Source organism: Gavialis gangeticus, unplaced genomic scaffold (genome assembly GCF_001723915.1).
Source record: "Gavialis gangeticus isolate Ggan-Ray unplaced genomic scaffold, GavGan_comp1, whole genome shotgun sequence".
NCBI lineage: Eukaryota > Metazoa > Chordata > Crocodylia > Gavialidae > Gavialis > Gavialis gangeticus.
Genome location: NW_017729034.1, coordinates 72,667,917 through 72,677,049, shown reverse-complemented (window position 1 = coordinate 72,677,049; position 9,133 = coordinate 72,667,917).

Sequence of the window (9,133 nt, the reverse complement as noted above, 5' to 3'; positions counted from 1 at the left end):
AGAACTTAGTGCTTTTCTCACCAATGCTCAATAGCCACTTTCTATTTAAATATTGCAAAATGGGTTTTATCAAGAAAACTATTTTATTATTCTATCATATGTTATAATTGTATGCCATAATTGTATGTATGTAGAATTATGTAAACATGTATAATATAGAATATATACTATTATAGCATATATTATATACTATATGTGTGTATATCTATATATATGTCTGTTTGTGTGTGTATGTGCACACACACCACCCCCCAAATAAAACCTGGGGATGTTACAGTTGAAATAAAAACTGAATGAGACATTATTAGGGGGAGCAATATAAATCATAGATCCAAAGTAATCAGAGTAGGAATATTTGTTTCTTTCCTTCTTTTTTGTTATGCTTTCTATACAAAAAGAGCCTTTTCTGCTATAACTTTGTCAGCAAAGCCAGCAAGCCAGCTAATAAGGCATGGGCACGCATGATTTTTGGATGGTTTAAACATGGCTTAAAACTGAAGTGCACAGATGTCAAACAAGCTTTAGTTAAAGTGCCCCTTGTCATCATTTTGAAGCACAGGATGCTGAATACATGAGATGCTGCAGGTGTTTTAATTAGGTGTATTAATTAGAGCAGCTCCCAAGAGCTGCTGTAATTAAAATGGCCCCACTACTCCCCACCCTGGAGCATGTGTAAAGATGCCCCTACTTCCCTTTGCTGTTTACACTGCTTGTTCAGTAAAAGTTATCTTTCTAACAACCAACTGTGTCTTTACTCCCTTATTCTCTACTTGACCACAGCCCCTCATCATGCCCCCATGACCCTGGGAACCAAACAGAGTGGGTCCAAGCACAGTCTCTCTTCTCTCACCCCCACCCACCATGCCTCCAAGTCAGGCAAGCACACTGCAGACTCTAGTCATCTGTAGGCTTTTGAAGTGTAGCAAACTCATATTTAGGAAATGAGGGAAAGCAGAAAAGTGAAAATGCCCTCAGCCCCAGTTCACGCACCCCCTAGGATCCTCAAGCATGAGTACAGGCACCTCCCCCCCCCTTCCCAAATCAACCGACCAGCCAACCATTGTGAGGCATGCTGGGCTAGGCGCTTACTTTCACCTCCTCCTGTTGGAGCCACAGCACTTCATACAATTGTGAACTGGATCCCAACCTGTGACATTTTGGAATGGTTCGGTTGTTTTGTGTCTCTGCACCCTTTGTTACTCTTCTGCCAGAACAGGTGAATCTCTAGAAGGGGTTTTGATAAAATAGCCAGACCAGACAACATTGCTAAACCAGCAAAAACTTTTAAGTGTGGCCTAAGAAGAAAGGGCCTGGGGAATAAAGAAGAAAGAGGAAGTGAAATGTTAAGGGACAAGGGAGATAGTAAGATGCAAGAAGGAACACAGAACTAAGTAGGACCTCTTGAATCTTTGAGTCAAGTCATTTGCTTTTGCAGATATAGGCAACTATGAGAGAACTTATGGAGGTTAGGTGAAGTCCCAGAAAACTGTAAAAGGGCAAATATAATGCCAATCTTTAAAAAAGGAGGAACAAGGAAGACCCAGAGAATTATTGATGGGTCAGTCTAACCTCAATACCTAGAACAATATGGAAGCGTGTCAAGAAATCTATTTCCAAACACCTAACCACCTTATTTCCAAGATAATGGGGTAATAAGGAACAGCCAACATGCATTAGGCATGAGCAATTCATGCTTAACCATCCTGATTTTCTTCTAAGACAAAAAGTTGCATGAGGTGGGGAGGGGGTGGAACAGTAAAATGATACACCTAGACTTTAGCAAGGTTTGTGATACTGTCTCCCACTACATTCTCATATGTAAGCTAAGGAAATACAGTCTAGATTAAAGTACTATAAGGTGGATGAAAAACTAGCTGGATCATCATGCTCAGAGGGAAGTCGTCAATGGCTCAACATCCAACAGGGAGGAGCTATCAAGTGAGGTTCCCCAGGGATCTTTTCTGCATCTGATACTGTTTAATATCTTCATTAGTGACTTGAAGGATGGAATTGAATGCACATTTAGTAAATTTGCAGGTGAAATGAAGTTCAACGAAGTAGCAGTTACTTTGGAGGATAGGATTAGAATTCAAAATGACCTTGATAAATTGTAGAAATGGTCTGAAATAATTTAAATTCTGTAAGGAAAAGTTCAAAGAAGTAGAACAATCAAATGCACAATTACAAACTGCAGAACAATTGGATACACTACAGTAGTGCAGAAAAGGTCCTTAGGGTTATAGTGGAAAGCAAGCTGAATATTTATTTGTTTGTTTGTTTCTTTCTTTCTTTATTAGATTTATACCTGCCCTATCCAAAAGGCTCAGGCTGGTTTATGAGTCAACAGTGTATTGTTGTTTCAAAAAAGCCAATAGGATGCAAGATGTATGAATAGGAGTATTGCATGCAGGTCACAGAAAGACATTCTTCCACTCTATTTAACACTGGTGAGGCCCCACCTGGGTACTGTGCTTCAGTTAAGAAAGGGACAAATTGGTAAGATTTCAGAAGAGAACATAAAACATTATTAGTAGTCCAGAAAACATGCAGGAAAAATTGAGTGAATTGGGGTTGTTTAGTCTACAGAAGAGAAAGGAGGAGCAGGAATCTAATAACAATTTTCAAATACAAAAAGGGTCTTTATAAAGAGGATGGTGATAGACTTTTCTCTGTATCCACTGGGTACAGGATAAGAAGTCATGGACTTAAATTGTAAAATTCAAAATGTAGTCTGGATATTAGGAAAAGTTTAGAACAGATTAGCTAGGGATATTGTATTATCTGGGTCACTGAAAGTTTTTAAGAGTCAGTTAGATAAAGACATAGCTAGGATGATTTAAATAGGGATGATAATGCCTTGAGTGGGGACTTGGACTAAATGACCTCCTGAGGGTCGTTTCAGTGATATTTATTTATGATTCTGCCATATAATCCCTTTCATAATGGTATTAAACTCCATCTTAAAACTGGTTATGGCATGCCTCCTGCTACCCTACTACCTCCCAGAACCTCACTCCTATGAGTTAAAAAGCTTTGAATTTTCACCTTTATTTTTGGCCACTTTATACCCATTTGTTTTTGAGCAAACATAGCTGTTTAGCTTAAATAGCTCTTCACTCTCCCTGGTGTTAAACCCCTGATATGCCTGAATGTGATTATGTCCCTTCTCTGCCTTTGTTTTGCTACACTAAACAAGCAAAATTCATTTGGCCTTCTTTCATAGTCTTCTTTCATCCTCACCCCAAGTGTAATTCAACATCCTATTTCCTTTCTGCTGAATTCTGGAAAGCAATGTCAGGTTTCTGTTCATTGTGATGACATTATCTCATCTTAGTCCTCCAAAAGGTCATCAACAAAAAACAGAGTATTTCAGAGCTGATCATCTTAATGTAAAAATCCAGCAGAAAAATAGCTTGCTTAAAAACAACAACATCAAAGCAGTTTCTTTCTCTCATAAAAAGTAATAACAGGTGCAAATACAATTTTCCTCTGCAGTTCACCTTTACCCTGAAATAAAGGCAAATCATCTTTCTTGCCCATATATTTATTTATTTAAAATTAAACTTGTGGGGATTTTCAATACTAAGGCCCTATGTCTACAAATATATAAGTATGTATACAATTTTACATGTTACTTGTTCCCCCAGATTTCACAGTCTTTTCTGATACTTGGAAGGCAATGTGGATCAAACTGCCCTTATCCTTGAGCAAGCATGGGGTAACTACTGTATTGCAGGCACAGCTATTATTTTTGGTAGCAGATATGTTCAGAGGGTGCTAGGTTTCTTACCTCTTCTTTTTGAAAAGACAATACTTCCACACTGAAAAAAAAGAAGTACTCACATTTACACACAGGCAAAAGTGTTTGGATACCTGCTTCCATGCCCTGTGGTATTAACTGCATTTTCATGGTCTCCTTTAATGGAACCTGGGTTCAGTTTCCCTTATTTCTAGGTTACTTTTTAAAATGTGAGGGTCATGTGATGAGGGAGCATCTCCTGAGAACCAGGTCTCCTGAGAAGTATGAGGATAGGCTGTGGTCTCTTAGTGGGGATAGGTGGTGGAGGTGTAGAAGTGGGTTAGGGATGACAACACTTGGAGGAAGCTGGAGAAATTACAGGAAGGCTGTGAACTTTTGTAGAGGAGGTGCATGAGAATGTCACCCTCTGTGCCTTTGGAGATGAGGTTGTTGCCCTATTGGTAAAGGATAAAGAAGAACTATGGAGAAAAGGTACGGTTGAGAGGGACTTAAACTGCAACCTATGGATGGGTGAAGATTTTAATTCCCTGGACAGAAAAAAAGACGATGAAAACCCCTTTAAGGAGGGATTGATAGGTAAGATAATTCTGGCCTTATTTGAAATTGTTATTTATACTTCACAAGGTGTGAACTCTTACTTAGTTGAAGGGCCAATTCAACTCAGTGTGTGCAAAGTACTGAAGTCCCTGGTCTAAGAGAACATGGTAGATGACTGTGTAAGTCATTACTTCATGTACAGACAAATGAATAAATGCAATGGCATGCACAAGTACTCTATACACTAAGAATCAATCTTTATCTCTAAGAGTCAAATTTTACTCTGTCTTTTGACAGGTATGCATTGTGGGGAGGATGCAAAAGACATCCTAGTCTTTTTTGCTTACCTACATAGAAGCCAGGCAAAGTTATAATCCCAGATGTGCTTAGGAGGGCTTTATCCAGCAGTCCAAGTCAGTATCTAGAGTAGATTATAGACCCCATGTTGCACCCCATGTTGCAAAGGCTTGTTGCAGTGAGTCCAATCCACCAACACATTTGGGAGCTGTAAGAGCCATTTGGTTCCATAGCAGAGTTTCCTTGGGGGCAGGGGTTCCATACAGGACTCCAGAATTGTAAACCACAAATTACTTGTGGTAGTAAATAGGCATTTAATTGATTCCTTCCATCATGTAATTAGAATTCAGACAGTAACTGTAGCCATATAATACTTGTTTCTGATTCTGTCAGACCTTCCACACCAAGCAGTGTGGGCTGGGTTTGTATTTGAAATGGAGACTGCCAAGAAACAACTTGAAAGGCAGGAATGTGTAGTATTGATTCAACATGTGGAATTTTTTCTCCTGAGTCTCTGCTGCATCAATGTACCAATATGGCACAACTGAACACTGTTGCTGGTATCATGGTTTGGGGGGCGAAGAACTAAAACCAAAATCCTGATCATGCATGAACATTAAAGATCTTTGGATCCTTATTGTGTTATTGTCAATGTCCTTGACCTTGGAATCACAACATTCCAATAGATAAAATTAAATTTATAATGCTTTCCCATAAATCTATATAAAACAATGTCTGTCTTTCTTGGACTCAGGACAACTAAGGCAGACTGACTTTCAGGCAAAGGAACTCAAAGGAAAAACAGTACCAACAGGTTTTTAACAGACTTCTCAAAAACATTTCTAAAATAGGATTAATAGCAGGTATAAAGAAAATACAGAATGATCTGATAGGAAGGTCTTATGGACACTCCTCTGGAGTAGCCTCTCAAGTAACCTGTTGCTTTGTTAATCATTCACAAGTAATTTTTCAATACCAAATACACTATTAAATCCATTATATTATGCTGCTTTACCATGTAGCAAATTGCTATCTGGGACTAGGATTATTGCATTGTAGAGGGGAATTAATTAGAGTCTAGGGAGGAATAGGAAAGTCAATATTTTCTTGTTTTTTTTCTAGAACTACCATGTTTAACTGTAGAAATGCTTTACAGTGAGAATTATGTGCTTATGAAATGAACCTGCTTGATAACCCTAGAGACAGAAGTCCTCAATATAGTCACAAAAGTGGTATAAGGCTAGCAGTACTACAAACTTGCCTCTGTGCCTTGACCATGTTCCCTTAACTATAACCTGACTCAGTGTTGATTGAGAATGATTGAGAAATATTTATCTCTATTGACAGGTCTACAGAGAATTAAGAGATGGCCATTACCTACTAGTGCTACTAGTAATATAGGCTGCTACTTCAGTTTTTGCTGAAGTGAGGAAGACTTATGCTTTGGAAACAGTAGTCTGTGTTCTGGTTTTAGCTACTCTTTTGTGTTTGAGTGATTTTGTACAGTGATCTCTTTTCAGAACATGGATTTATTGTAGCGGTAAGATCACCTACTGGGGTGAAAAGGTAGTTCATTCTCCATCCCCCTTCAGTTCTCAGAGTTTAACAATTGCAGTAGTGGTAGTTCTTGTGAAGTGTATACCTTAGAGGTTATCAACTTATGCCATAGAGTCTGATGAAGAGCTAAGAGATCATTACAACTTTTGCTAATGATTAAGGACCCAGCTACAAAAAGCTGAGCAAAGGGACCTGTTTGCAATTCTCCCCAACCTGGTTACAGCATGGTTAAAATACTAAAAGAGGACCTACCACCATGGCATACCAGGTTAGGACCTTATTTTTCTTTTTCTGTCAACATTTTTGTGATGTTGTTGCTGTAGTATCTGCATATCTGGTATACCTACATGAATTAAGTCTTATGATAGCTCATAAGTTAGGAGTTGGGGATAGGCCTGTCCAAAGGCACAGAAAAGACAAGTGACCTTTCCAAGATGACAACAAAATAACCCCTGCACCCCCAGTCTCTTGTTACCTGGTGACCCAATCGTGGGGCTATTCTTTTTGTTTTAGAAATAAGCATGGTGTTGCTTGTATAAATTTAAAACAAAAGGAGCAACTAATGACAATTAGAGATTTATGGTATCAACAGAACAAAAAAAGTTATAACTATCTGAGATACATAGCACACCAGGCTTCATGTCTAGAACTCTTAGACTATATGGATGACTTTGAGAGGTGGGAGTTCAAGACTTTTAACTTTTTTATTTGCGTATACTTTCTGATAGGATTCTCTTGTCATTCATTTGATTTCCTGGTAGCTAGCCTTTTAAATCCAGAAGAGAAAAAGCTAGAGCACCTTGCTGGTCTGGTAGCATAGGGCTTTGATGCTCATGTCATATGCCAGAAGTTGAGAACCCGAGCCCTTGAAGAGCTTTGGTGAGTGGTGTGAAAATGGCTGTCTCTTTTCAGTTTACAAAAGGTAGTATATGAATGTTATGACTATGACTGTCGTCACCTGGAATAGCAGACCTGGACTCAACAACCAAGTCCTGGCTTTAGGTGGTCTTTTTTTGTTTCTGATGATTACTGATTCCTCTTCCTTCCCTTCAGCTAATATATTCTGGATTTCTTTTGCTATGGAAGTGGCATATGCTTACAGCCTTGTGTCAGATGACAGTTAAGTTTCTGTCTACACTACAAATTTTAAACATGGTGCTACTAAAAAGTCCTGCTTTCATGGCTTAGAAGGCCATAACATGGACACTAACCTACCAGTCTAGAGGTAAAAGGCTCCATATTCTATTACTAACTCCTTAGCCTTTATTGACAACATTATTCTTTAAGTGCAAAAGGTTATCTTCAGCAGCCATACTCTGTAGTGTTTCCTTCTCACAAAGGGAAGAAAAAGGAAGGGATTGTCTTCTCACAGAGGAATCAAGATATTGATAGGACCTGCTGAAAGAGAGATACTGGCTGTGAGGGAACTGCCCAAAGGAAGAACTGATTAGTGATACCATATACTCCTTACCGTGATTCTTTTGTCTCTGTGGGCGTAACTTAGAACAAAAATAACTCTCACGTTTTCCTTCAAACATTCCCTAAAACAGTGGTTCCCAATGTAGCAAACTACCACTAAAACCTCTGCTTTGCTATCCAGTGATTAATAACGCTTGCGGTGGCTTTTGGATTGTTCCAAAATAGCATCTCAATTGCCAGCAGTCTGAAACGAGTGGGTTAAAGCTTACACAACTGGAGGGGAGATGAAGGGAAGAGATGCATGAAGGTAGGGTTACAGAGTTGCCCATATATGTGTCTTTATTTAAGAAACAAGGATATTTTGGGGTGCTTTTATTGGACCAACTTGGGTAAAATTAGACAAGATTTTGAATGCAAGACATTTTGCCTCAGGTCTCTAATTATTGGGAGCCAGGTACAGCATGGTGAAAAACACTGTTAGGGGCAGTGTTTGATATCTTCCATGCTGTGATACTGTAAGAGCAGTGATGTAGCTGTGATGGCTACACCACCACTCTTACACTACTGTAATGTGATTTTTTTCAGTCATATCAAGATCAGTGGCTTGCTTAAAGTTTTGACCATTGGCATCAGGATTGCAACTTTAATTGTTTTTTTTAAAGTAAGTTTCTACCTTTCATGCCAATAGAGAAAAACTTGAAAATATGAATCCTAAATGCCTCAATTGTCCAGTGGCAAAGCAGTGCTGTGTGATGACACCAGACAGCAGAATTTGAGCCCCTGCACTGGTCTCATGTCCAAAGGCTGTACCTAATTAACATAATAGAAAAGGTCTGTACAGGACCTCGGAAGGGCCTGTCTAGTCGAGCTCAAGTCCATCACAAGGTCCTCTAGCTCATGTCCATCACAAAGTCATCCTGGTCCAGCCTCCTGCTCAAATCCATCTAGTTCTTCAAAGTCCTTTAGCTTATGTCCACCATCAAGTCATCTAGTCCAGCCTCCTCCTCAACTGACCCAGCTGTGAGCCACCCAGTTGCTTGAGCTGAGGAATCCAAGGCTTTGGCACCTCACGTTAACCACATCATTCTCTCACGTGCCTTTTGGCTGCAGAAAGGGGGGTGCCAGCCCTAAGCTAGCGTACGGATTTGGTGGCACCTTGGAACTGCCTCTGCCCCTGGGTGGGAGAACCCCAGCCGCTTTGCACACGGCACGCTTCTAGGCCAGCCCTGAGCTGATTCTAGGGAGGGCAGGGCTGACTCCTGCTTCCACCCTTGGGGTCAGCCAGGCGTCCTCTTCTCCCGCCTGGCATCATCCCCTCACATCCAAACAAAGCTAGTGCCTCTGGTGCCACTTCCTGGGACCCTTCCACGGGAACCACGCACACTCGCACACGCTGGGATGTGGGGGGGTAGTCCATCAGGACAGGACAGGACAGGGCCGAGCGGTGGCGCGGCAGGAGGAGGCGGCGCGCGGGGCTCCGTGAAGTGTTTCGGGTCATGTGGTCGCGTCACGTGGAGGGGGAGCCAGGCCCAGCGGCAGCCGCCTCGGCAGCAGGGAGGGCCG